The 24,980-nt window shown below is 46.0% G+C and overlaps 1 protein-coding gene and 1 long non-coding RNA gene across 4 annotated transcripts in view; both read left to right on the top strand.

Moving 5' to 3' along the window:
• LOC114908066 (NACHT, LRR and PYD domains-containing protein 7-like) overlaps window positions 1-24,980 on the top strand; it is a 582,624-nt gene that overhangs the window by 130,673 nt on the left and 426,971 nt on the right.
• LOC114908893 lies at window positions 9,048-24,977 on the top strand. 3 transcript variants are annotated; one of them, XR_003797065.1, is made up of 7 exons: window positions 9,048-9,286; window positions 9,400-9,509; window positions 15,196-15,361; window positions 17,051-17,189; window positions 21,049-21,165; window positions 24,558-24,597; window positions 24,752-24,977. It is a non-coding gene; the product is annotated as an uncharacterized LOC114908893 (long non-coding RNA). The 3 variants fall into 3 exon arrangements; XR_003797066.1 differs by having other exon boundaries at window positions 9,400-9,505; window positions 24,558-24,977; XR_003797064.1 differs by having other exon boundaries at window positions 24,558-24,977.

Genomic DNA, 24,980 nt, shown 5'->3' with positions numbered 1-24,980 from the left:
GGCCCCAGCACCCACTAAGATCGTGGAGTACTCTGCTACCAGAGAGGGGAAGGAGAATGAGAGAGTGAAAATGGCGCATCCATTTCTTTCTTCTTCTTCTTTTTTTAATTATTTATTTTTGGCTGCGTTGGGTCTTCGTTGCTGCGCGCGGGCTTTCTCTAGTTGTGGTGGGCGGGGGCTACTCTTCATTGCGGTGCGCGGGTTTCTCATTGCGGTGGCTTCTCTTGTTGCAGAGCACGGGCCCTAGGCACGTGGGCTTCAGTAGTTGTGGCATGCACTCAGTAGTTGTGGCGCGCCGGCTTAGTTGCTCTGTGGCATGTGGGATCTTCCCGGACCAGGGCTCGAATCCGTGTCCCCTGCATTGGCAGGCAGATTCTTAACCACGGCGCCACCAGGGAAGTCCCACATCCATTTCTTTTTTTAAAAAATCCTGAAGTGGCAGGTATGACCTCTGCTCTCATTCCATTGATGAGAATTCATCACGAGTCCACAGCTGGGTGTAAGAAAGTCTGGTAATACAGTGTCTTGTGGGGCAGCTGTGGGGCAGTGATAACACAATATATGAGAAGCCATGAAAGTGTGGTGCATGGTAAGCCATAGCTGCTCACGTCGTAGGCGCTCCAAGGGAAAAAGTGGCTATGACTCTGTGTAAAAAGGGGACTTGACCTTGAGTGCAGACCGCGGGGAAGGCCCCCCCATGATGCTGAGCTTAAGTAGGAGTGTGAGGATGGATGAACTGTCAGCCGAGCTGAGAGTTGAGGAGAATCTAGGCAGAATCCTGACTCTAGCCCTGAGTCAGGAAATAATTTTGCAAGTTCTAAGAGGTTGACACAATTCCCAAAGCACTGGAAATTGGAAGACATTGGGGAGATGCTTCAATAGGGATTGAATGTGCAGGGCTTTGTAAAAGGTGATGTAAAGATTTGGGATTTGATCTTTAGGATAATGGGAAGGAAAGGTTTGTTGCTTTTTGTTGTTTTTGGCGGTACGCGGGCCTCTCACTGTTGTGGCCTCTCCCGTTGCGGAGCACAGGCTCCGGACGCGCAGGCTCAGCGGACATGGCTCACGGGCCCAGCCGCTCCGCGGCATGTGGGATCTTCCCGGACCGGGGCACGAACCCGCGTCTCCTGCATCGGCAGGTGGACTCTCAACCACTGCGCCACCAGGGAAACCCAACGGGAAAGGTTTTCAACGTAAGCCTGGCATAATCAGGTTTTTGTCTAAGATATATCTGTATGGCTACTTCATGGAGACAGAATCGGAGAAGGCAATAAAAATAAGAGCTCACGTTTTCTGAGCACCTATTATGTGCCAGTCACCGTTCTGAGTCCTCCATATGGATAGTTTTCTTAATTCTCACAAGATTCAGTAGAGGAGTAGATCTGTTTTATAGGTGAGGACAGGGAGGCTCAGAGGGGCAACTAATGTGATTAGTGCTGTGTGTCAGGTAAGTGTTGGAGCTGGATTTCAACCTGGGAGGACCCTATGTTCTCACCTATTATTGTGATACTATATTTAGCAATAATATATAATATCAATGGACATTTTATAGTTATTAAAGAAAACAAAAACCGTGTGTATAGACCAGTTAAGGAGCTCTTGCCCTCCAGGAAAGAGTTGAGTTGCTTGGGGTAGGGTGATAGCTGTAACGGTTTTTTAAAAATGCACGGTTTCAAGAATGGAAACTAGGCTGAAAAGAAATGCTGATGGAAGTTTGGTTCCCAGAAATGTCTGACTACGTTGTTTTAGATTAAACTTCCCACTGCAAAAAAATAAAACAAACAAAAACAGAGAAAAAGCATAGAGAACATCTGTTTGTCAGCCTTGGAGAGCTTCCAAAGCAGACAGAATTTATGGTTCCAAGTTACAAAAGGGGAAGGAAACCAAGAGAGGGGGATTTATCACTTGGGGATAGTTTTACACTGACAGTTTTTTTTTTTTTTTTTTACACTGACAGTTTGCTGATACTAAAAGTAAAAGCAGCAGAGAAGAGACTGAAAAGCTGATGGAACTTTTGGCCGTCGCATTAAACAATATTTTCAAATTGAGGGCATCAGGCAGAAGGGTCCATCAGGAGGAAGTACCCCATAAACATCCCTGAAGGGTCACATCCTGGGATGAAGGTGATCTGGGCATTAGCAAGACCTCAGAAGGGGAGAAACCCAGTTTTAAAAAGTGAAAAGGACTGGTCTTTAGTCCAAGCAAAAATATATCCTCTCTGGAGGAGAACAACCATACAGAGTGGCAAAGTATCCCCAAAAACATCACACGCAATTTTCGGCACAAAACCAAAAGCAATAAGGCATCATGTGGTTAAGATTAGCCCAAAGAACCCAGAGGGGGAGAAAAGTATGTAATAGAAATAGACCACATTGGGCTTCAAGTAACTATAACCACTATGTACAAATAAATGGCAAGATAGGAAATTTCAACAAAGAACTAGAAAATATGAAAACAGATAAATACAAATTCTAGAATTGAAAAATGTAGTTACTGAAACTGGGAACTCAACTATGGGGTTAACAGCAAATTGGACTCAGCTGAAGAGAGAAAGAGTGACCTGAGACATAGGTCTCAGAGACCTACCCAGACAGAGGTACAGAGAGACTGAAGAATAAATATTCAGAAGAGGGCATGACTTACCTCAATTAATAAAATAAAGGGCATGAGACAAGTATGGGGCATGCTAAAAAGGTCCAACATATGTGTAACTGGAGTCCCATTAAGGGGAAGAGAGAGCAGAGGGCGGGATGGAGAGAAGGAAGAGAGAGAGAGAGAATTGCAGAATTGCAATCTCATCTCACCACTTCAGCTAACACAACCCTGGTCTGAACCACGTCAGCTGTCACCTGGATTGTTGCAAGAGCCCCCTAACCTCCCCTGCCGACTCGTTATTGTTTTGTTTGGTTTGGGTTTCTAACATTCTTTTAATTCTTTTCCATTATGGTTTATCCCAAGATATTGAATATAGTTCCCTGGGCTATACAGTAGGACCTTGTTTATCCATTCTATATGCAATAGTTTGCATCTGCTAATCCCAAACTCTCAATCCATCCCTCCCCCTCACCCCCTCCCGCTTGGCAACCGCAAGTCTGTCCTCTATGTCTGTGAGTCTGTTTCTGTTTCTTAGACAGGTGCATTTGTGGCATATTTTAGATTCCACATGTAAGTAATATCATATGGTATTTGTCTTTCTTCCCCTACTCATTTTTTACCTCCCCCATTTGGTCTAATCTCAACCAAGCAGCAGTGTCACCCCGTTAAACTTAACAGTTCCTCCCAGAATTGGGGCCAAGCCCGGCAGATAGGGGAGGGCGGACACAGCCATGGCTGCCAAAGCACTAGGGATGCCAGCCAAGCTCGGTTCTGGAGTTTGGGCAGATCTAGATGAGAAAAAATGACTAGCCAGCATTATGGCTGTCATTCTCGGAAGTCATTTCCTTGAGAGTAAAAATCTGTTGAAGGAAAAAGGTGGGTCTTACAGAAATGATGATGAGGCAACCGAGAAAAGCTAGCCAAAAGCTGATTCCTATGGAACGTTTTATTATTCCTGGGAAATTATGGGATAAAATAGGACTTTGGCTTTGGGCGGAGGCCTCACTGAGCAGAGCAGCAGTAGAGGTCTTCACAGGGAGAGACGCTCACTGTCGACCTCCAGTCCCCAGAGCCGGGACGAGGCTGCCAAGAAAGACCCTGTTCTGTCTCCTTTGAGAGGGAAGGTCTGAGGGGTACGTCACCAGTTCCCAATTACCAGCCCTCAGAATGGAGGTGCAAGAATGATGTCTGGGTGTCCACACCGGACTGAAGGCAGCTCTCCTGAAATGGTTGGCACTGTTTCCATATATATAATACACCAGTCCATTCATGAAAACCAAATCTCTTGTTCCTCAAAAAACTAAAAATAGAACTACCATGTGATCCAGCAATCCCACCTCCGGGTATTTATCCAAAGGAGACAAAAACCCGATCTCGAAGAGTTATCTGCACTCCTGTGTTCATTGCAGCATTATTCACAATACATGGAAACAACCTAAGTGTCCATCAATGGATGAATGGATAAAGATGTGGTGTGGGACTTCCCTGGCGGTCCAGCGGTTAGGACTCTGCACTTTCACTGCTGAGGGCCCGGGTTCAATCCCTAGTCGGAGAACTAAGATCCCGCAAGACATGTGGTTCGACCAAAATTAAATAAAATCACTTATTTTAAAAAAAAGATGTGGTGTATATATGAATACTACTCAGCTACCAGAAAAAATGAAGTCCTACCATTTGCCATAACACGATGGTTGGATCTTGAGGGCATTATATTAGGTGAGATGAGTAAGACTGAGAAAGACAAATACTGTATGACATCACTTATATGTGGAATCTAAAAAAAGCGAAATAGTAACAGAGAGTGGAATGGTGGTGACCCGGGGCAAGGGGGTGGAGGAAATAGGGAGATGTTGTTTAAGGATACAAACTTGCAACTAGTAGATAAGTCCTGGAGATCTAACGCATAGTATAGTGATCATGGTCGATAAAACTGTATTCTAAACATTAAACCTGCTAAGACACTAGACCTTGAATGTTCCCACCACAAGAAGAAATTATAATTATGTGACACAACAGAGGTGTTAGCCAACGCTACAATGGCAGTCATACCTCAGTATAAACGTATCAAATCAGTATGTGGTTCACCTTACACAATACTTACACAATATTATATGGCAGCTGTATCTCAATTTAAAGAAAACGGGGTGGGGGGGGAGTTCCCTGGCAGTCCAGTAGTTAAGACTCTGTGCTTCCACCGCAGGGGCACGGGTTTGATCCCTGGTGGGGGAGCTAGGATCCCACATGCTGCATGGCGCGGCCAAAAAGAAAATAAATAAATAAATAAATAATAAAAATTAAAAAAAAACAATGGGGCCTTTCTCCAAAATACAAGCCGGATTCCATGGAATAAAGCACGCGGATAATAAAATACAAGTTGGCAATAAAATGCAACCAAAACTAGCCACTTTGTATCACTCTGCTCAGAATCATTCCAGGGCTTGCCATCTCAGTCAGATTTACAGGGCTCTGCATCTTCTGTCATTGTATCTCCTCACTGGCTCTGCTTCAGCCACATGGGTATCTTTGCTATGCCTAGAACACACCGAGCATGCTTCTGCCTCAGGACCTTTGCGCATGCCGTTTTCTCTGCCTGGAATGTTCTTCCGCCAGAGATGCACGTGGCTCCTCACCACATCCTGTCCTCTAGTCCTGCTCCGATGTTTCCTTCTCACTTAGACCTTCCCAGACCACCATCCTTTCTAAAACTGCTACACCGCCTCCAGATTGTATATTTATCTTTTGCTGTTTTTTTATTTTCCTTCAGCATGTATCACTAGCCTTGTTATGTATTTTCTTACTAATATTCTTTACTTTCTGTCTCCCTCTAGAATGTATTGCTATTCTAATCTCTAGAGGTTTTTTTTTTTTTTGGTAGCGTTTCCCATTGTATCCTTGTATCTAGAACAGTAACCGGCACATAATAGATATCCAGTAAATATATATATATATATATATATATATTTTTTTTTTTTTATGCGGTACGCGGGCCTCTCACTCTTGTGGCCTCTCCCGTTGCGGAGCACAGGCTCCGGACGCACAGGCTCAGCGGCCATGGCTCACGGGCCCAGCCGCTCCGCGGCATATGGGATCTTCCCGGACCGGGGCACGAACCCGTGTCCCCTGCATCGGCAGGCGGCCTCTCAACCACTGAGCCACCAGGGAAGCCCTCAGTAAATATTTTTGAATGCTGACAGTTGAATAGATACATACAGAATAGGGGAAGTATAGGGAAGCATATAGTGCATTATCGTCGAATACAATTCCAGAGACTAGATTTCTATGTATGACTCTGGGCTCTGCTAGTTATATGTTCTGTACTTTGAGCAAGGTAATCAATCTCTTTGTGCGTCTGCTTCTTCCTCTGTAAATTTTTTAAAGTAATTGTTCCTAGCTCAGAATCACATCAGACTCTCATCGACCACTGTGGAAATTAGAAGATGATGGAGGAATGTATTTGAAAATAACCTACGTACCAGTAAGGAAAGATCCCAGAGTGTATTGTTAGGTATCAAATCAAGGTCAATACAGTATTTATGGGAATTCCCTGGTGCCGCAGTGGTTAAGAATCTGCCTGCCAGTGCAAGGGACACGGGTTTGAGTCCTGGTCCAGGAAGATCTCACATGCCGCGGAGCAACTAAGCCCGTGCGCCACAACTACTGAGCCTGCGCTCTAGAGCCCTCGAGCCACAACTGCTGAGCCCACGCGCTGCAACTACTGAGGCCCGTGTGCCTAGGGCCCAGGCTCCTCAACAAGAGAAGCCACCGCAGTGAGAAGCCCATGCACCGCTGCAACTAGAGAAAGTGTCTGTGTGCAGCAACGAAGACCCAACGCATCCAAAAATGAATAAATACATTTTTAAAAAAGTGTTTTGTGTTGTTTAAATAAGTAGAACATGCTATAGAAGAATAACTTTATAACATCCAAAGAATAACTTTATAACATCCAGGACCGAGGAGGAGTTTCCTAGATTCTTTTCCACATTTAGTTTCTCAATCCAACTGGAGTTAATTTTTGCATATGGTGTAAATTAGGAATCTAATTGTTTTATTTTTCCAAATGGACAATTAATGCTCCTTTTTTTTTTTTTGCATCCAATGAATAGATCTTTCCTGGGTACCTGCTCTATGTCAGACATTTGTTGAAGGAATAGCTAGGTTTCTCCTTGTGATTTATTTTGAAAATTGTACAATCAGGTACTTTTATTATTTTTAAATTTATTTTATTGAAGTAGAGTTGACTTACAGTGTTGTGTTAATTTCTGCTGCACAACAAAGTGATTCAGTTATACATGTATATACATTCTTTTTCATATTCTTTTCCATTGTGGTTTATCCCAGGATATTGGGACAGTTAATGGTCTTAATTTCATTCATGAAAGTGTTTCTTTTCTCCACTGGTATGTGATGCTCTGATAATCAAAAATAAATACTAAGTAATTGCTACCTGTAGGGCGCTGAAGACACAGGCTTAATGAGAACAGATAAGGTACCAAGATCCCTTCTAAGACTGGTGTCCATTCCCATCACCTTCCCAAACACAACCCCAAACCTTTCACTCAAGCAGGAGTTTCCTTTTCGTTCCTCCGCAGCGCCCTCTGCTGCCTCCTGTCAGATCCCACATCACAGAATGCCTAGATAATATGGACATTTCCCACATCTGTCCCCTACCCTAATTCACAAGCAGCTCCAGCGCTGCTTCTTCTCCGTCCCCAGAACGCAACATAGGCCCAGGACAGTAACTGCTAAGAGTCTAAGTGAATAAATCAGCCAGCATTTGTGGTTTTCTCTTTGGCAAAAAAAAAAATTTCCAGATAAACTCACGACTGTTGTGGAATATTCAAAAAATCCAGAACAGCGCACAGAACAAGCACTACCCATCAGTTATACTCCAGAGAGAACCACTGTACTTTGCCTCCTTTTATCCACTTTTTCCCCGTTTTCTTATTGTGGTAAAATACACATAACATAAAAGGTACCATCATAACCGTTTATAAGTGTCCAGTTCAGTAGAATTAAGGACATTTACATTGTTGTACAACCATCACCACCATCCATCTCTAGGACTATTTTCATCCTGCAAAACTGAAACTCTACATTAAACAACCAAGCCCCACCCCCCTTCCTCCATCCCCTGTCAATCGCTATTCTACCTTCTATTTCTGTGAATTTGACTGTTCTAGGGACCTCATATAAGTGGAATCATCCAACACTTGTTATTTTCTGGGTATATTTTATAGTAGCCATCCTAACGAGTGTGGGGTGGGTTTTATCCAGGATTAAAGGCTGTTTTAAGATATCAAAATCCTGGGTAAGAGTCCTCCTCTCCTGAACTCATCCTGCAGCCTTTTGATGGGCTCCACGTGGCGGGATGCTTTGGGGCTGGGTTAGGGGTTGGTTTCTGCTTCTCCTCCAGGTTTCTCCTGTAGCTGGATCCCCACCAAGCACAGGGAGATGGGCACGTTGCGAGTTTGTGTCTCCCACGTTTCAGAGAGCTGCTAGAATCCAGGAGATGGACCAGGTTCCTTTCGTGAACATCATCATCTCATTCCGCTCAGACCCTCTTCCGAGATCCCATTTCAGTTCAGTTCAAGTGGGAAAGGGGGAGTGGAATTCCATGCAGACTCAGGCCAGCTGGGTCTTTCACTGCTCAAATGGTTGAGGAGTGAAGGAAGCTGGGCCTCGAGGCTTTGGGTTGGTGGATGCTGGGCAGGGGTGGGGGTGTTTGCAAGTAGGGTGATGGAAATGTAATCAAGTGTCCGATTTATATATTTAACATTAATGATAACAAGGATAGTTAGCATTTGTTAAGCAATTTCCAGGTCTGCACTAGGTCCATGACACTTTTTATTCCATCGTTTGTTCAAAATTGCCTGATACAACTGAAAGGGTTATTGTCAGGTCGGAGGAAGAAATGAGAGGCCAGAGGGGAAATATCCCCTTCACAAGGTCACACAGCAGCTGTGTGGGTGATGGGACCTCTTGCAGATTGTGGTACACAGAAAAATGCTCCCCCCACAAAGATGTCCACTTCCAAAGTCCCAGAGCTTGTAAATATGTTCCATTACGAGCAAGAGGCTATTAAAGTTGCAGGTAGAATCACGGTTGCTACTCAGCTGATCCTGAGGTGGGGAGATGAGCCTAGATTAACCAGGTGGGTTCCATGTAATCACGAGGATACTTATTAAAAGAAGGAGGCAGGAGAGTCAGGGAGAGACGTGAAGGTGAAGGACGGGGCCACGAGTCAAGGAATACAGGCGTCTCTAGAGGCTGGAATAAGGCACGGGAACAGATTCTCCCCAGGAGCCTCCAGAAGGAATGAAGCCCTGCCCAGTGAGACCCATGTTACTTCTTGCCTCAAGAGCTGTAAGTCAATACATTGGTGTTTTTCTGAGCCACAAAGGCTCTGGTCATTTGTTAAAACAACCACAGGAAATGACTACAGCCCTGAGAGCTGAGAGCAGAGCTGGCGTTTGCACTGATCTTTGATATTTACACCCTCTGCTGGGACCGCTGCACATTGGGTGGCTTAAACAAAAGAAATCTATTGTCTTTAGTCCTGGAGCCTGAAATCAAGGTGTCGGCAAGATGGCTTTCTCCTGAGGCTTCTCTCCTTGGCTTGCAGACAGCCAGCTGTCTTCTACCTGTGTCTTCGTGTGGTCTACCCTCTGTGCCTGCACACGGAGAAAGATAGGTACCTGGTGTCTCTTCCTCCTCTTGTAAGGATACAAGTCCTGTTGGGTCAGGACCCCATCCTCATGACCTTGGTTAACTGTAGTCATCTCCTATTTCTGCTTTGATTTTTAGTGGAACTCATCCTGCTTTCATATTCACTGATATTCGGACACAATGACGCTGCTGCATGATAACCTCTATGAGCATGTTTTCTTCTCTGGGAACAAGGAAGTATATGGTCGGTAAGTTGTGTTTTTTTTTTTAAATAAATTTTTTTATTTTTGGCTGCGTTGGGTCTTTGTTGCTGCACGCGGGCTTTCTCTGGTTGCGGCGAGCGGGGGCTACTCTTCCTTGCTGTGCACGGGCTTCTCATTGCGGTGGCTTCTCTTGTTGCAGAGCACGGGCTCTAGGTGCTTGGGCTTCGATAGTTGCAGCACGCGGGCTCAGTAGCTGTGGCTCAAGGGTGCTAGAGAGCAGGCTCAGTAGTTGTGGCGCACGGGCTTAGTTGCTCCGCGGCATGTGGGATCTTCCCGGACCAGGACTCGAACCCGTGTCCCCTGCATTGGCAGGTGGATTCTTAACCCCTGCGCCACCAGGGAGCCCGGTAAGTTTTTTCTAAAGCACGTTACTGCCTTGGGAGATGGCATTATTGTCGGTTCCTTTGATTGTTCTTATTTTGTTGATTGTATTGGGATGTTCAAGTTTCTTGTGCTAGCCTCATGGATTTGCACTGCTGTTGTTGAGGCTAGGGCGGGCCACCCCAAAATATGCCACCATAGACATGTTGTTTATTTTGTGTTGAAGTTGCTGGAGGAGCAGCTGTTGTGAGAAGGACACTCTGACCTGTGTCTCCCTGAAAGTGTCTCTTATACGAGAGGTACCTTCCTGCATCTGGAGGTAGAAGGACACCCTTATCCTCAGAGACAGGGAATTTGGAGCCAAAAAGCCTGTAGAAACAAACCTTGTCGCTTTACTAATTTACTAGCCAAGCCCAAACTCTTTAGATTCTTCAACTAAACATCCAAAACCGAAGTTTCTTTGTACTGTCAATTCCTCACCATTTTATTCTTTGTCTAAAAAGTATAAAAGCTGCCGGCTTTAGCCACTTCTTAGGTCCTTTTTTTTTTTTTTTTTTTTTTTGTGGTACGCGGGCCTCCCACTGCTGTGGTCTCTCCCGTTGCGGAGCACAGGCTCCGGACGCGCAGGCTCAGCGGCCACGGCTCACGGGCCCAGCCGCTCCGCGGCATGTGGGATCTTCCCGGACCCGGGCACGAACCCGTGTCCCCTGCATCGGCAGGCGGACTCCCAACCACTGCGCCACCAGGGAAGCCCTGAGGTCCTATTTCTAAGAGTCCTCTGTGCGAACTAATTAAAATTTGTTTTCCTCCTGTTAATCTGCCTTGTGTCTACTTTATTATTAGTCCAGACACAATTAGTCAACAGGGGTACAGGGGAAATTACCCGCTCTCCGACATAGTTCGGTGTAATTTTAAATTTTATTTCTTTATTAACAGATTTATTGAGGTGTAATTGATATTTTTTTAAAAACTTGCGCATGTTTAATGTATATCATTTGATGAGTTTCGACCCAGGCAGTAGTTTTTAAATCTCCTTCAAGTTCATGCATTTTCTGTCCATTCTGCTCTTCAGAGCAGCTCATTCCAGGCATTTGCATCTCCCAGTACAGAAGGGGAGGTGGAGGCTCCCCAAGGAGAAAGGATGTGTTGAGGCTTTGGAGAGAGTTGGGGGGCTGGGAGGGCAGTCACCTGGCCCTGGTCCTGGAGGCTGAGGGGCAGAGACCGCCCACCTGCCGCTGCAAAGAATTAACTTGTATCTTGGGCTCCCTCTTGTGGCCGCAGTGGAGAATTCCCTTCCAGGTTGAAGGAAAAATGTTTATTTAGGCTGCGTTGGGTCTTCGCTGCTGCGTGCAGGCTTTCTCTAGTTGCGGTGAGCAGGGGCTACTCTTCGTTGCGGTGCGCGGGCGCCTCACTGCGGTGGCTTCTCGTTGCGGAGCACGGGCTCTAGGCGTGCGGGCTTCAGTAGTTGTGGCTCACGGGCTCTAAAGCACAGGCTCAGTAGTTGTGGCGCTCGGGCTTAGTTGGTCCACAACATGTGGGATCTTCCCGGACCAGGGATCAAACCCCTGTCCCCTGAATTGGCAGGCGGATTCTTAACCACTGTGCCACCAGGAAAGTCCCGGAAAAATGTTTTTTTATCCTACAAATTCATGTCTTCATTCAATAAGCATTTGCTGATCCTCTACTGTGTGCCAGACACTGTTTGAGGTTCTTGAGGTCCATCAGTAAACAAAACAAAAATCCCTGCCCTTGAGGATATTATATTCTTGCAGAGGGAGACAGATGGAACTCTGAATCTATATTGTGTATTGTCTATGTCCCTGGTACCCAGAAGAGGGGCTTAAATACTAGAAGCTTCAATGGCACTCTACTTAGTAAATAAATTGTCTGTGTAATTATGATTGGATTTCTATAAAAGGCCAGCTAATTATGGCAGGGTTCTAGGAATTGGCCCATAATTATGTACAGTCACTGACGTATGTAGAGTAGCTAGAAGCAACTAGGGGATCATGGTATAGTCTTAGGAACCACCAGCTGGGTAATTGCACCAGGAGCTCCTAGAACCAGCTGGGTAATTAGAGTCCCTGGAATCTTCTGGATAATTACCACAGGCTCATGGAATCAACAGTAATAAGAGAAGGGTCCCAAGTACAGACATCAGGAAATGCTGGAGATGTTTTTGATTGTCACAACTGGAGAGTGATGCTATGGCATCTAGTGAATGGAGGCCAGGGTTGCTTCCAGGCATCCTGCAATGTGCAGGGCAGTGCAGGACAGCCCCACAGCAAAGAGCCATCTGTCCTGTTTTAGTCTGTTCAGGCGGCTCTAACAGAATGCTATATAGAGTGCAATAACGAACATTTATTGCTTACAGTTTTGGAGGCTGGGAAGTCTGAGATCTGGGTGACAGCATGGTTGGATTCTGATGAGGGTCCTGGTTTCCTCACATGGTGGAGAGAGAAAATGGCCCCTCACCAGACATGGAATCTAGCAGCACCTTGGTCTTGGACAGCCTCCAGAACTGTGAGAAATAAATGTTGCCCATAAGCCACCTGGCCTCTTCTGTGTTATAGCAGCCGGAGCAGAGTAAGATGTTGATCAATGCCTGAAAACATTTTATATATACTGAACCCTTAAGTAAGGTTAGTTAGTAAAAGTAGCAGTGATTGTACTCTGATTCGTAGTGTATGAATTCAGAGTCTCAGTCTGCAAGCAACAGAAAATAACTGGTTAGTTTTGGCCAAGAAGGAATTTATTACCAAGATACTGGGTAGCTTTTGGAACGGAAGGGAAGACTAGAGAAATCAAGCTGTGAGAATGGGCAGGAAACAAAGGAGGCAAAGCATCTTTGCCTTAACTCAAGAGGAAAAGTCCCACACATGGGACTATATGATAGGTTGAGCCCAGGACCCCTGCTCACTGTCTACCTGTGATATTGTGGTTTATAGGAAGAAATATAATTTGGTCTTTTTCCCTGTTTCTGTCACAGAGCTCCTAAAACCCTTGGAATTTCCTAAGTGATAGGAGTGATAAAGGTGTCTTGATATTCCTAACAAACCCCTTTCAATCGCCCCTGAATTTGTTAATGAGGTGACTTTAGGAAGCACCTGAGGGTGGGGCTGGTTGCCAGGAGAACCAACCATGTGATTAGAGGGTTGGAGCTTTCAATCTCACCACCCTCCCCCCAACCCCAACTACCAGGGAGGGGAGAGGGGCTGGAGGTTGAATCAATCACCAATGGCCGAGATTTAATCAATCTTGCCTATGTATTGAAGCCTCCATAAAATCCCAAATGGAAGGGGTTTAAACGGAGAGCTTCCGGGGTGGTGAACACATGGAGATTTGGGGAGGGTGGTGCCACTCAGAGAAGAGAGTATGAAAACTCTGAGCCCTTTCCCATGTAAATACTTGGCATCTTTTCCATTGAGTGAACTGTGAGGCACCCAGCTGGGGTCCGGAGAATTGCTTGGTGGTATGGGGAAAAACCCATGTGGGAGTGGGTGTCAAAAACATACTACCTCAAACAGCGGAGACAGCTGCCACAGAGGAAGGCCGAATAGACTTCCCACTAAGGCTGGGACTGCTGGGAGCTTCTTTCCGAAGAAGAGAAGGGTCCCAACTCAGAGATCCGACAGTGACACACGCGCTCTGCAGCACTGTGACTACCGATCCCAGTGACTTCTTAAATAAAACCTCTCTTCCCACACACGTTTTGCCAGGTGCCTGGAGGGTTTTTTTTTAATAACTGAAGAGACTAACAAGACTGAGGGTGAGATGACTGTTACAGGCTGAGTTTTTCCTCCAACATATTATTATGAAAATGTTTCAAACACACGGAGAAGTTGACAGAATGTCACAGTGACTGCCCACATACACACTACCTGGGTTCAACCATTGACATTCTACTCTGTTTTATCACGTAGCTATCCATCAACCCACTTGGGGTGTTTGGGGTGTCTTTATTATTTTTTAAAATTATTTTTAAAATTTTCGGCTGCATTGGGTCTTCATTGCTGTGCACGGACTTTCTCTAGTTGCGGTGAGCAGGGGCTACTCTTTGTTGCCGGGTGCGGGGTTCTCATTGCGGTGGCTTCTTTTGTTGCGGAGCACGGGCTCTAGGCATGCGGGCTTCAGTAGTTGTGGCACACGGGCTCAGTAGTTGTGGTACGTGGGCTCTAAAGCAGAGGCTCAGTAGTTGTGGCGCACGAGCTTAGCTGCTCCGTGGCATGTGGGATCCTCCCGTACCAGGGATCGAACCCGTGTCCCCTGCATTGGCAGGCGGATTCTCAACCACTGCGCCACCAGGGAAGTCCCTGAGGTGCCTTTAAAAGTCAGTTGCAGGGACTTCCCTGGTGGCACAGTGGTTAAGAATCCGTCTGCCAATGCAGGGGACACGGGTTCGATCCCTGGTCTAGGAGGATCCCCCATGCCACAGAGCAGCTAAGCCCGTGCACCACAACTACTGAGCCTGCGCTCTAGAGCCCGTGCTCTGCAACAAGAGAAGCCACCGTAATGAGAAGCCTGCGCACCACAACGAAGAGTAGCCCCCTCTCGCGGCAACTACAGAAAGCCCACGCACAGCAAAAAAGACCCAACACAGCCAAAAAATAAATAAAATAAGTAAAGTCAGTTGCAGACTTCAGTATGCTTCCCCCTGAATATTTCAGCAAGTGCATCATTACCTAGAGTTCAAACTTCATGTTCCTTCTTTTTTGTTGTGTGTTAAAATGTGCGTTCAGTGAAATGAAATGGACACATTTAAATGTACTAGGAGCTGTGTTTTGACAGTTAGATGCCCAAACCACTATCAAGATATAAAATACAGTCACAGTCCCTGAAAAATGGTGGGTGCTGGGGCTGGGGGCTGGAGGGGTGGGGAATTGGTGTTTAGTAGGAACAGAGTCTCAGTTTTACAAGTTGAAAAAGTTCTGTGGAAGGTGGCGATGGTTGTACGACACTGTGAATGTATTTGGTGCCACTGAACTCACTTAAAAATGGCTAAAATGGAAATTTAATGTTATGTACATTTTTACCACATTTTAAAAATGAAAAATTAAAAATGAATAAAAACAAACTTAAGTGGGGATCATTAACTTCATTTTGCAGCTAAGAAAACTGAGGCCAGATCAGGGGTGTGAGTGCCATGGGACTGCAGGCCTATACAGTGAGGGATTTGGGATTTGAACCCACATGTGTGTCCCTCTGAGTTCATCCGTTTTCCTTCTCTAGCCAGTTTTCCATCCTCCTGTGCAAACATTCCCAGCAGTTGTAATAATAATAGCAGACGTAGTGGCAGTTGTAATAGTAAAAGGAAAAATGATAACCAAAATGAGTTCCATCCACTCACCAGATTCTTACTCAGCCGTAAAGCAAAGAAGAGCCGATACATTCCACCCTGTGGATGAACCTCGAAATGTGACTCTGAGTGAAAGAGCCACACATAGAAGGTCACCCACTGTAGGAGTCCATTTCTAGGAAATGTCCAGACCAGGCAAATCCAGAGCGACAGAAAGCAGGTGAGTGCTTGCCTGGGGCTGTGGGGAGGGGAACGGGGAGTGTCTGCTAACAGGTGCGGGGCTTCCTTCGGGGTGATGAATATGTTCCGGAACTAGATAGAGTGATGGTTGCGCTGCTTGGGGAATGTGCTAAATGCCATTGAATTGCATGCTTTAAAATCATTAAATTACTTTTTAATTTAGTTTTTTCAAAGCTTTTTATTGAAGTATAGTTGACTTACAATGTTTTCTTAGTTTCAGGTGTACAGCAAAGTGACATATATATATATCTATCCATATATATACTTTTTCAGATTCTTTTCCATTATGGTTTATTACGGGATATAAAAGATAGTTTCCTGTGCTATACAGTAGGTCCTTGTTGATCTATTTTATATATAGTAGTGTATTTCTGTCCATCTCAAACTCCTAATTTATCCCTCTCCCTCTCCTTTCCCCTTTGGTAACCAGAAGTTTGTTTTCTATGTCTGTGAGTCTGTTTCTGTTTTGTAAATATGTTCATCTGTACTGTTTCTTAGATTCCACATATAAGTGATAAAATATTTGTCTTTCTCTGGCTTACTTCGCTTAGTATGATAATCTGTAGGTCCGTCCATGTTGCTGCCAGTGGCATTATTTCGTTCTTTTCTGTGGCCAAGGAGTATTCCGTGGCACGTGTGTGTGTGTGTGTGTGTGTGTGTGTGTGTACGTGTACGTACCACATCTTCTTTATCCATTCATCTGTCAAAGGATGCCTAGGTTGCTTCCATGTCTTGGCTATTATAAATAGTGCTGCTATGAACATTGGGTGCATGTATCTTTTCAAATTAGAGTTTTCATCTTTTCTGGATCTATGCCCAAGAGTGGGATTGCTGGATCATATGGTAATTCTATTTTTAGCTTTTTAAGGAATCTCCATACTGTTCTCCATAGTGGCTGCACCAACTTACATTCCCACCAAGAGTGTAGGAGGGTTCCCTTTTCTCCACACCCTCTCCAGCATTTTTAAATGGTTAATTTGATGTGAATTTCCTCTCAATAAAAAAATAACAGCTAATGGGCTTCCCTGGTGGTGCAGTGGTTGAGAGTCCACCTGCCGATGCAGGGGACACGGGTTCGTGCCCCGGTCTGGGAAGATCCCACATGCCGCGGAGCGGCTGCGCCCGTGAGCCGTGGCCGCTGAGCCTGCGCGTCCGGAGCCTGTGCTCCGCAACGGGAGAGGCCACAACAGTGAGAGGCCCACGTACCACAAAAAAAGAAAAAAAAAAAAAAAACAAGCAACAAGCAAAAACCCAACGTATCTGTAAAGTTATGGAGAGCTAGAGAGTCATTTTTTGTGAAGGTGCACAAACCTTCTTGGGACTTCCCTGGCTGTCCAGTGGTTAAGACTCTGCGCTTCCACTGCAGGGGGCCCGGGTTCGATCCCTGGTCGGGGAACTAAGATCCCGCATGCCTCGCGGTTTGGCCAAAAATAAATAAATAATTTTTAAAATAAATTTAAAAAAACCTTCTCAAAGGAGAGCATAAAAGGATGTTAAAAGCGGGAATAAGAAAAGCCTGGGAGGTGTTGAAAACATCCGTTACCTTGATTGTGGTGATGGTATCACAGTGTTTGCATTTGTCCAAAGTCATCAAATAGTATACATTAAATGCAGTTCTGTGTATATCAATACTTATACCTCAATAAAGCTTGGTTGTTTTTTTTTAAAGGGAATTTCCCCCATCTCTGCCCTTTGATTGAGGTCCCAGTGGGAAAGTGCATAGGTGATAAATGTCTGCCTGTTCTAAAGAGAAGCTTCAGACATGCAGAGGTCCAGAGTGGCACAATTACCCCATCACCCGTCTTGAGGTAAGGTACTCATAAGAGGGTGGGGTTCTTGCAAACGTACTTTGCAGAAGAGAGCGGGCGTTCCTTTCTTGTAGGGTGCTGTGGACTGAATGTGCTCCCACCCCTCAACCCCCAAATCACACGTTGAAGCCCTAACTCCCAATGTACCATTGTATTAGGAGGTGGGGCCTTTGGGGGGTGATTAAGTCATGAGGGTGGAGCCCTCACGTGGGGATTAGTGACCTGGTAGGAAGAGGAAAGCACGCCAGAGTGCCCCCCACCCTGTGTCTCTGTCTCTGACTCTGTCTCCCTCATGAGGACACATCTAGAAGGGCAGTCAACTGCCAGCCAGGAAGAGACAGTGCCCCCTGCCCTTGGAACCTGTGAGTATGGCAAACCATCTTGTTGAGACAGTAGCCTTCCAATCCTTTGGCCTCACCGTGCCTGAATAATAATGAAGTCTATTATTCTAAGACATCTCAGAACCTCCATGGGACAGAGCTGGAGCATGGTGGAACAGGACAGGATCCCCTGAATTTGGGGCTACGGTGCTGGGGTGTGGGGAGGTGAAGCTGGGCAGCTGGCGGGAACCTCCCCTGCTGGCGCCCCCAGCACGCACAGCAGAAGCAGGTTTGCCTGCCACTGAGAAACACCCCAGAGGACTGCCGGAGGGGGAGAAGGCCCCGGGGGATGGGGCGCGTGTATCCTGAAGAAGAGAAGGGGCCAGGAGGGTCACGGTAGGACAAGGGCTGAGCGAGTACAGCACAGACGGGGGGTGACTTCAGGTGGTACTGTGATAGGTAAACGCCCACTGCAGAGTCTGGCGTGATCCAAGCTACTTTCCCCTCACGTCAAGATCTGCTGCAGGCGTTCCTGGACGGGCGGACCCTGTATCCCACGCAGGACCCTGCTGCGGGGGGAGGGGGGCGGCGGGAGAGGCAGGCCACACCTGGAAATAAGTGATGCCCATCATCTCTGTGGATACTGCAACGCCCAGAAGCAATTGTGCCCACCAGGGAGATAAATGCCAGTACCTGGTGGGAAAGGATACACGGAATGGATGTGATGCTCACCACCACGTCAGGACGGTCCGCCGCAGGATGCAAACAATCTTACGTAACATCCGCTTCAGTCAGTATCACTGGGCAACCGCAAAACACCCACTCTCTCCATAGATGATGACTTGTTTCTTTGTCTGGTACCCCTTTATCTTCGCTTTCATGCGCCCTCCTGTAGAAAAGACTTTTTTTTCTTAACGTCAATTTTTAAAAATTGAAGTATAGTTGATTTACAATATCGTGTTACTTTCAGGTGTACAGCAAAGTGATTCAGTTATATATATTTATTGAGATTATATTCCATTATAGGTTATTATAAGATAATGACTATAGTTCCCTGCGCTATACAGTAAATCCTTGTTGCTTATCTGTTTTATGTATAGTAGTTTGTATCTGTTAATCCCATAGTCCTAATTTATCCCTCCCTGCCCCTCTCTTTCTACTTTGGTCACCGTAAATTTGTTTTCTATGTCTGTGAGTCTGTCTCTGTTTTGTATATAGATTCATTTGTATTAGTTTTTAGATTCCACATATGAGTGATATCATGTAATCTTTCTCTGACTTACTTCACTTAGTATGATAATCTCTAGGTCCATCCACGTTGCTGCAAATGGCATTATTTCATTATTTTTTATGGCTGAGTAATATTCTGTTGTATGTATGTACCACATCTTCTTAAACCAATCCTCTGTTGATGGGCACTTGGGTTGTTTCCATGTCCTGGCTCTTGTAAATAGTGCTGCTATGAACACTGAGGTGCAGGTATCTTTTCAACTTAGAGTTTTCATCTTTTCTGGATCTATGCCCAGGAATGGGATTGCCGGCTTGTACGGCAACTCTGTTTTTAGTTTTTTGAGGAACCTCCATACTGTTCTCCATAGTGGCTGCACCAATTTACATTCCCACCAACAGTGTAGGAGGGTTCCCTTTTCTCCACACCCTCTCCAGCATTTGTTATTTGTAGACTTTTTGACGTTGGCCATTCTGACTGGTGTGAGGTGAAACCTCGTTGTGGTTTTGATTTGCATTCTCTAATAATTAGCGATGTTGAGCATCTTTTCATGCACCTGTTGACCATCCATATGTCTTCTTTGGAGGAATGTCTATTTAGTTGTTTTGCCCATTTTTGGATTGGTTTTCTTTTATATTGAGTTGCATGAGCTGTTTGTAGATAAGATTTGAGACACCCAACCACAGAGTTGCCTCTGCTCCCTGACAACACCCAAATCCAGGGCAAGCTCTCTTCCTTTGACCCTGCTCAAAATGACCCAATGAATCTAAAGCCAATTATAGCATCTTTCTAACACCCTCTGTATCGCTTTCTCATGCTGCCATGACAAAGCGCCACAGACTGGGGGGTGTCAACAACAGAAATTTATTTTCTTGCAGTCCTGGGGGCTGGAAGTCCGAGATCAAGGTGTCGGCAGGTTTGGTTTCTTCTGAAACTTCTCTCCTTGGCCTGTAGATGGTTGCTTTCTTGCTGTGTCCTCACGCGGTTGTCCTTCTGTCATGTCTGTCATGTCTGACCTCCTCTTCTTATGAGGGCAGCAGTCATATTTGATCGGGACTCCCCCTAATAACCTCATGTTAACTTAATAACCTTGTCAAAGGCCCCATCTCCAAACATAGTCACATCTGAGACACTGGGGGTGGGAATTTCAGCGTATGTATTTAGGGGGACCCAGTGCAGCCCATAGCACCCTGTTGCTTGGTCTGTGTTACCTCTCATCCCAGGATGTGTGTTCTCTCTCACTGTGATGAGTACTAAACCCAGCTTGTTCAACTGCAGGTCTGTTCCTGGTGGTCTTGGGCTGAGCAGTAATTTGCTGCTGAAGAAGGGAAGCAGGAATTCTGGGTGGACTTGAGGGAAGGAGGAAGCGGGGCGGGGGCGGGGGGGCTTCCCAAGGATTCCCATGAGACAAAGAGCTATCAGACGGGCACAGCTTGGGAAGGAGAAGAAAGAAAGGCGTGTGTATCTCAGAGGCAGGAAAAGAGAGCAAGGTGAGCGGGCAAACCAGCCATGGGTCACCCCCTCCCTTGGTCTGTGGGGTCTTAGGTCAAGCCTCCGCCTGGAAACAGGGAGTGACTGAGCTGGATGCCAGATGGATGTTTTGATATTAAGTTAGGCTGGACTGTTGACCCCCTGAAATTGGGACAGTTGGAAAACCCCCAGATGGCAAGAAAATCGAGAAGATCTGCTCCTGATATAGCCACGGAGGAGGGAAAGGGGGCTCAGACAGATGGAGTGTGCAGGCAGGGTGAGAACGAATGAAGCTGTCTCCTGTTCGTACCCGTGAGCCTAGACTTGTTTTTTTTTTTTTTTTACTCTTTATCATTTTTAAAAAATGGATTGCTTTTTTTTAAATAAAATTTTTATTTTAGAATAGTTTCACATTTACAGAAGAGTTGCAAGGATGGTACAGAGAGTTCCTCTACACCCTTGGCCCCATTTCCCCTGCCGCTAACATCCTAGATTGCTCTGGTGCCTTCCTCACAGCTAATGAACCTAGATTGATGCCCTGTAGTTAACTACAGCCCATATATTTTTTTTTGTTTTGTCTCTTGTTTGTTTCTTTGTGGTACGCGGGCCTCTCACTGCTGTGGCCTCTCCCGTTGCGGAGCACAGGCTCCGGACGCGCAGGCTCAGCGGCCATGGCTCACGGGCGCAGCCGCTCCGCGGCATGTGGGATCCTCCCGGACCGGGGTACGAACCCGCGTCCCCTGCATCGGCAGGCGGACTCTCAACCACTGCGCCACCACCCTACAGCCCATATTTTATTCGGAGCTCCTTGGTTTTTACCTGTGTCCTTCTTCTGTTCCAGGATCCCATCCAGGAGGCCACATGACATGTGAGGTCCTGAGGCTCGCCTTGGCTCCGACGGTCTCTCAGCCTTTCCTTGTTTTGGTTGAACCTGACCGTGTTCGAGAGGACGGCTCAGGTATTTTGTAGGATGCGCCTACCTTGGGGTTCAATGGATATTTTTTCTCATGATTAGACTGAGGTCTTGGGTTTAGGGGAAGAAAACCAAAGAAGTAAATTTCCATTTTCCTCACGTCACATCAAGGGTACAGACTAGCAACAAGACTCTGATGCTGACCTTGAACTCCTGGCTGAGGCAGGGCTTGTCGGGTTTCTTGACTACAAAGTTACTTTTTCCCTCGTTTTTGTGCTGTTCCCATGAGAAGGATGTCATCGTGCTCAGCCCACACTTAAGGGGTAGGGAGTTATGCTCCATGCTTGAGGGTAGAGTAGCTACATAAATTATCTGGAATTCTGCATGGGAAATTTGTCTCTTCTCTCCCATCTCTTACATTATTCACATCATTCTGGACTCATGGTCATTTCTCTTTTTTTAACATCTTTATTGGAGTATAATTGCTTTACAATGGTGTGTTAGTTTCTGCTGTATAACAAAGTGAATCAGCTATACATATACATATATCTCCATATCCCCTCCCTCTTGCGTCTCCCTCCCACCCTCCCTATCCCACCCCTCTAGGTGGTCACAAAGCACCGAGCTGAGCTCCCTGTGATATGCAGCTGCTTCCCACTAGCTATCGATTTTACATTTGGTAGTGTAGATATGTCCGTGCTACTCTCTCACTTTGTCCCAGCTTACCCTTCCCACTCCCTGTGTCTTCAAGTCCATTCTCTACATCTGCATCTTTATTCCTGTCCTGCCCCTAAGTTCATCAGAACCATTTTGTTTTTTAGATTCCATATATATGTGTTAGCATACGGTATTTGTTTTTCTCTTTCTGACTTACTTCACTCTGTATGACAGACTCTAGGTCCATCCACCTCATTACAAATAACTCAATTTCATTCCTTTTTATGGCTGAGTAATATTCCATTGTATATATGCGCCACATCTTCTTTATCCATTCATCTGTTGATGGACACTTAGGTTGCTTCCATGTCCTGGCTATTGTAAATAGAGCTGCAATGAACATTGTGGTACATGACTCTTTTTGAATTATGGTTTTCTCAGGGTATATGCCCAGTAGTGGAATTGCTGGGTCATATGGTAGTTCTATTTTTAGTTTTTTAAGGAACTTCCGTACTGTTCTCCATAGTGGCTGTATCAATTTACATTCCCACCCACTTTTTTTCCTCAACATTTTAGTATGAAAAATTTCAAACAGACAAAAAAGTTGAAAGAATGTTACAGTGAAAAAAACAAATAATCTAATTATAAAATGGTCAAAGGACCTGAATAGACAAGTTTCCAAAGAAGATATTCAGATGGCAAACAGGTACATGAAAAGGTATATATGTATGTTGTGTGTGTATAGATATAGATATATAGATATAGCTATATATATATATATATATATACACACACATATGCATATATAATCATTAGTGTACACCTTAAGCCTACACAGTGTTATATATCAATTATATCTCAATAAAGGTGGAAAAAATAAAGACTATTACAGTGAATACCTAGACACCCACCACCTAGATGCTGCCGTTAATATTTGGCTTTATTACATATCTATACCCCTGTCAATCCACCTTATTTCTTTTTTGATCCATTTCAAAGGAAACTGCAGACACCGCTAAATTCCCCCCATACTTAAGCATGCATATCGTTAAATAGAGTTCTCTTTTCCCCCGAGGCAAGATTTGCGCAAATCTTAAGTGTACCACAAATGCAGACCTCTTGTACCACAAGTGCCGCCCAAAACCTTATCAAGATACAGAACAATGCCATCACTCCTGAAAGTCCCCTCGGCCCCCTTCCCAGTCAGCCCTGTCCCCACCCTCCCGGAGGCAGCTACTGTTTTGATTACTGTTGCCACCATAGATTAGTTTTGTCTGTTCCTGAACATCACCTAAATGGACTCATACCGTATATACTCACCATCACCTCGTGAAACTGATGCGTCTCCCAGAATTTACGTCATGGGGAGCACGTGTGAGTTCTTTAGCCGGGACCTGCCCTTGTCTTTTGGCAAGAGGGGCTGGTCAGGAGGCCTTCCTGGAAGAGGCAGCATTGCTGCCTCTCTCTGGCTTCCTTCCTGCCTCTCTGGGCTGCTCCTTCTCAGCCTCTTTGTGGGCCCATTTCCCTCCGCTTGCCCCTTCCTCGGCAGTGCTGCTCGGCGTCTGGCTAGACCAGAGCTTACAAAACAGCCAGCATCAGCCCACACAGTATTTTTTTTGTATTTGAATTAGCTTTAACATTTAAAAGCTGAGGGATTTTGCTTTTAAAAGTATCCATATTTCTGTCGTCTCTTGGAAATTTGAAACATCTGGCGATGCTGTGTCCCTCTCCCCACATGGCAAGAATTGGCTGAAACAAAATATCAATAGCAACAACCTGTGCCCTGAGCCCTCCCCCACGCTGGGGGTGGGGGTCCTAACGCACCCAAGCCCTGAATTCACACCTATAGAGTTTGGGATGGTATTGGAACGGTATTCAGCCAAGAACCCTGGAAATGCTCAGGGACCACCCTGGAATAACCATTCATCTTCCCCAGGAGAAGCAGACCCAGGAAACAATAGCAGGAGATCAAGGAGAACAAATCTCTATCAGACAGCATCTCAGTCTCCCATTCACCAACATGATCACTGTCGTCACCATCCTCATCGTCACCTTCATCATATCATTGTCACCATCCACAGCACCATAATCTTCATCATTGTCATTACCGTCGTTATCCCTAGGACCATCACTACCACCGTTATTTTTCTCCCTAGTAATGAGATGGGCGACTACCCCCCAGCCCTTTCTCACCAATCGGGAGCAAAATATTGGGATGAGATGGGTGGAGCGCTATCTCCCCTTTCTCCCCCCTGCCCATCACATCCCCCCACAAGGGAGGCCATGTGTGTGGGGACGCCAGGTGGCGAAGTCTAGCCCAGCTCCACAGGGGTGGGGGAACCCCTGGGGCAGATTCCTGGGGACCTTAGTTTTGACTTCAGCAGTGACTGGCTGGGTGGTAACGTTGAGGCAGCCAGGTCCCCTCTACTTCCTCCCCTACCAGTGCGTTTTCAGTGGGTTCCTGTGAGACTCAGCAGAGGTAGCGGCTGGAAAAACACTTTGTAAACTGTAAAGTCAATGACAAGGGCAGGTTGATCCTTGTATACATTGAAGTCTTTCTGAATCAGTTTAGGGAGGTTCTTTAACACATGGGAGGCATCCTTATAAAGATGGGAGGGGGTCCCCCAAATAGATGAGCAAGTTCTTGGAGTGGGAAGAACCCTTCTGCACGTGCCAGGGGTCCTTACTGCAGACATGCGGGTGTACTTTCTGGAGTGCTCTATACACAAAGGGACGTTCGGGTCTAGACGCTGTGTCCTTATACAGATTTTTTTTTTAAGTGGGAGAAGCCTTTTAACCACACGGAGGCGGCCCTTACAGGTGAGAGCGCGCTTACGTAAGTGAGGGGCTTTTATTGATGCAACTCACCATGATTTGTAACTGATCATTATTTGTAAAACGCTGCGCAAACACTAGCGACCTCTGCACAGACACGAAGGTTCTTCCTAAAGATAAAGGGCTCGTTATGCTGTAGGGCGATATAACAGTATGAGCAGCCTTCTACTGCATGTCGCTGTTCAGCCGAGCTCCGTTGGGCCGCCTATGCGAGCAGCGCGGTACCTGCGCGGGGGGGCCGCAGGTGGGAGCCGCCGCCACCGAGGGGGCGCGGGGAGCCCGACTCGCGGTACCGCAGTCCCCCCCTCAGCCGCCAGGGGCAGCACCATCCCTGCCCTGCCCGCGCCTCCCCCCTCCTCCCCCAATCT

Source organism: Monodon monoceros, unplaced genomic scaffold (assembly GCF_005190385.1).
Source record: "Monodon monoceros isolate NGI ecotype Baffin Bay Population unplaced genomic scaffold, NGI_Narwhal_1 Super_Scaffold_10, whole genome shotgun sequence".
Taxonomy (NCBI): domain Eukaryota; kingdom Metazoa; phylum Chordata; class Mammalia; order Artiodactyla; family Monodontidae; genus Monodon; species Monodon monoceros.
The sequence above is the reverse complement of the archived record's forward strand: the minus strand, read 5'-3'. Positions and strand labels throughout refer to the sequence as shown.